Raw genomic sequence first — 4,395 nt, 5'->3', positions numbered from 1 at the left:
AAACTACAACACGGTGGGTACTAAAACTACAACAGGGGGATTGTGGGTAAAGTGTCATATTTCTGTTGGGCTTTGCTGCAGGGGGAGACAGAGAAACACAGACGAGGGAACAAAGAGGAAAGATTTGAAAATGAATTAAATCTTCTAGTTGTTACATCGGCTGTTGGTTAAAGATGAAACTTGTTTTGTGACCTATTGAATTGATAAATGAGAGAGATATGTTGACGGATTAAAAATAAAAAGAATTAAATAAATAAATAAAATAAAAATGTTTTTGAGCGATCCATAATTATTCCTGAGTTGATTCTTAGAGCGAATGTGAATGAAGGAATGTTGAATGCTGAAAGTAACTCAGTGATTGCATTAACTACTAAAATATTTTTCTGTGTCTCTGTTCTTTTGTCATATGAGAGGAGCAATAGGACGAGACGACAGGAGAGAGAGAGAGAAAGAGAGGGGGTGCTGACGTACACGTCACGTGACGCGACAGAGGATCGAGTCAAAAGGTTTCTTTGGTACTGTTATGTTTACAAAATCTTCCCCTACAGGATATCTGATGTTATGACAATTTCACATAGGCTTGGCAAATACTGATTCATTAAAAATTGCATTTTGGAGGCTATGTTCATCACTTGGGTTGATTGGAGTTGTGTTGGGAATCAAGGACTGACATTATTCTGTAAAATTAAGATAATTAGGTGCTTATAGAGCAAGGGGGTTTATGGGAATTGTAGTGTTGAAGGGTTAGAGGCTTTGTTTTTAGGATTGTAGTCTGAAGTTGACTACTTGCATTTGATGGGTTGTGGTAAGATAGCCACTAATTGATAAATTGGTAGGATAGGATATAGAAATAAAAAATTGATTTTAATTGTTCATAATTTTAATAGATTTTTTAATTGATTTTTTATTTTAATTAAAAATGTTTTTTGAATAAAATTTTAAATATAATTTTTTGATATTCATATTTTTGTTGATTGATAAAAAAAAAAAAAAAAAAATAATTTAAAGGGGGGAAGCCATAGGCTATATAGTCTAAAATAAAATAATTCACAATAAAGGAATATAAAAGGGTAGTTACAATGGGGAGAAAGGACAGCAAGGCTATGAAAGTCATTACACCGGTTGATATAGTTGAGAATAGTAATCCTTTAGTTAAGGGTATTGCGAGGTTATCCGGCAAATGGAACAAACGTTGGCCTGACATTGAACAACCATGGCCAGTGGAAGGGACTCTTAGCCCTGACATCATCAACATCATGAAAGTGCTTCTGTCAATTTACAAGGCAGATCAGAAGAAGGGAAGAAAAGGCGACAGAAAAACTAAGGGCAGAAGTTAGTACACCTTTCTCACACACGGATTCAGCAAAAAGACACCCACCTTATGAGAAGGAAGTAGAGCTTAGGGATGTTTATCCTCAGCTTCCAGTGATCATCCAGCAGGGTGATTATTACATCAGAGATGAAGATGAACAAATAATATATAGAGGACAAGCAGAAACGACCAGAAAGATTAATCCAAAACTCCAGAAGTAAGAAAAACCGAGATGTCTGGAAACTAAGAGAAGAATGAGGTTCGGAAAGATGAGGATGAAGATACAGAAGAGAATAAAAATTGCTGAGAAAAGGATCCCAAGAATTGGAGGAGAAGAATACATTGAGGCCAAGAAGCTGAAGAAAAGTAAGAAGATGATGGAAGATGATATTTCGAGGACAGAACTTAGAATATAAGCTGTTGAAGAATCCTGATATGTCAACAACAAAGAACAGGACGAAGAAACTCTCAAAAAACTCAATCATACAACTGGTGGAGAAGGAGAAGAGAAGCTTTGGTTATGAAGAATCAGAGTGAACCAAATCAACAATCACTGTTACAGCTTCAACTGAACAAGATCAAATGCAATTGTACCAGCCACCAAGGGGGGTACCAGGTGTTTCATATCCACAGCCAGTTTCTGGACAGACACAGAGTTGGAGAGGAAGAGGACGAGAAGGCTTAGAAGGAGGAGGAAGATTTCAGCTACACTTCCAGCAACTTTCAGAAGACTGTTATAATTGTGGACAGGTTGGTTACTTTACCTGTGACTGCAATGCGTCAGGAGGAAACAACAGAGAACATTTCTAAGGAAGATACAGGAGCCAGTCAAGATCATCTGGAGGACAGGTGAACCCCTACAGGGGGCCGGAGCAAGGATTCTAGAGCCTAGAAGATACGAAGGGGGGTGTCAGCTGATAACATCGATTAGAGAAGAAGAGAAAATATCTAACAATTGAAGTAAAAATAAAGGACTAGGAGAGGTGAATAGCGGAAAAACTTTTATCTGTGTTCAGCCTAAAGAGGTTAAACATCTCACTATGTAAAATTAACTAATTAGGATAGGGATTTGAGGTAGTAAAACAGCTAATTACTCTTAAGGAACCAATTGAGCGCTGCTATAAAACTCAAAGAGAAATTAAAATAGACATACTAATATTAGAACATATACCTATTGCATTGTTGGAAAGAGATGCATGGTGTAAATTGAACTGTACAATAAGACGTACACTAGACGGCTGTCTGGTAGAGGATTTTTAAAAGAATAGGGTTTTTGGGAATCATATTTGCTTGAAAAGATAATATCATAGGAAGGATGATAATCTATTAGACTGACTATTAGACAATCTGTCTGAAAAATAAAGTTAAAAGGGGTGACTGTTATTCTGGGTTACATTCTTACACCAAGAGATTTCAGGCTAGGCTAAAAGGTGTTTAGTCGTTTGCCAAGTCTGTGTGTAAAGAAGTCATCACATATTCTAAAAATTGGTGGTAAAGGATTTTGTGAATAAATCAGTGGAAAAGGTTTTTAAAGGTTAGGAGAAAAGATTAGATTAAAAAAGTTAGGAGAACTAGGGTTGAAGGAACTCTAAGACAGTAAGCTAAGTTTCAATGTTAGTTAGTAGTAAGAGAGAAAGAACAGTGGTGAAGGACATTTTAGAGTTTAGTGGGAAGATAGATATGGTAGGAGTTTAGATCTGTTAGGAGCAGATGCGTTGCTGAATGATAAGAGAAGATTGAGGGTGATTGAGTATCTATATTACAGTTCCCAGCAGGAAGATCAAGGTAATTGTGGGTGTATTGTTTATAATCAGAAGTTTGAAAGTCAGGGATTAGAGGTAGGACTGAGAGTTGAAAAAGTGACACTAGTGGTGATAGATGGAAGTACAAGCAAAGAGTTCAAAGCTTTGGGAAAAATGGATGAAGTAACAACAATGACATCAACACTTCAGTCTATTATAACAACAGTGAGAAGCAATTTAACTCTTTCAACATTGATAGTTATTAAAGCCATAAATATATCGCATTTGATTATAAGGGAACCAATAGCTCCAGCACCAATTTTAGGGGGAAAAATACTTATTGGGGTTAGGATGGGGACGTTCCTCCCACATGGAGAGATAATTATGGAGAAGAAGTATTGTTATCAGGACCAGATGTAGAAGCTGTTGCACCTAGTCAAAGGAGGTATAGTTTGTACAACAATATGAAGTGAAAGAGGGTTATGAGTGATTGTTCATTTATTTTGCATAATGTTACAGAGAAAGATCAGGGAGAATATATGTGTACTTATCTAGTGCAAGCATTAACATTTGTTCCGGTTAAGAATTATTGGTTAAAGGGCTATGTAATTCGTAAAGTGACGCTTATAATGGAAGATTTGAAGTCTGTTGAAGTTTCCACAGTCACCAAAGGAGTTCAGGAAGAATATGTTACAGTAGTCACTCCAACAGTAAATAATGCACATAGGATATCGGTAGCTTTCCCACTAGAAATAATTAAGGTTAATACATCAACTAAATCAACTACTTTAATGGTAACTTTGGAAAGGGATTAATGATACGATGGCAATAGCAAATGTAGGAAGTATGACACCGACACCGACAACAACTTTTCTGAAATTAAAGGAGGTAGCAAGAGAGACTCAGGGGTTTATGATACGGATAGAGAGTGCTGTCAATATAGATTCATCTGAAATAGTGAAGGATACTATCATGGAGGTACAGGATGAGGTCTTTGATTTTAATGACAGACAAGGAGAGGTATCTGATCAGTACCGCTCGTTAGGGAAGAGAGAAACTAAATGGATGGGTTTGATTCTTCTGTTGTGAAAATTAGAGATAGATGGGCAGGTAGGAATCTTTGGTTCCAGCAGTTAACTCATTCTGTAAGATCAGTGAGGAATCTTGAGGGTCCATGTCTGTTGAGAATTCCAGAACCAGAGACGTGGGGTTCCATTTTAGAGACGGTCGCTCAACCGCTATCAAGTGTGTGTCAGTCTTATGCTTTGTCATGGCTGTTGTATCAGCAACGAGCATTGACAGATAAAGTAATGTCGTTGTCAAAACATTTGTTTAAGCCTA

The sequence above is a fragment of the Coregonus lavaretus genome, assembly GCF_964263955.1.
Source record: "Coregonus lavaretus genome assembly, chromosome: 38".
NCBI lineage: Eukaryota > Metazoa > Chordata > Actinopteri > Salmoniformes > Salmonidae > Coregonus > Coregonus lavaretus.
The sequence above is the reverse complement of the archived record's forward strand: the minus strand, read 5'-3'. Positions refer to the sequence as shown.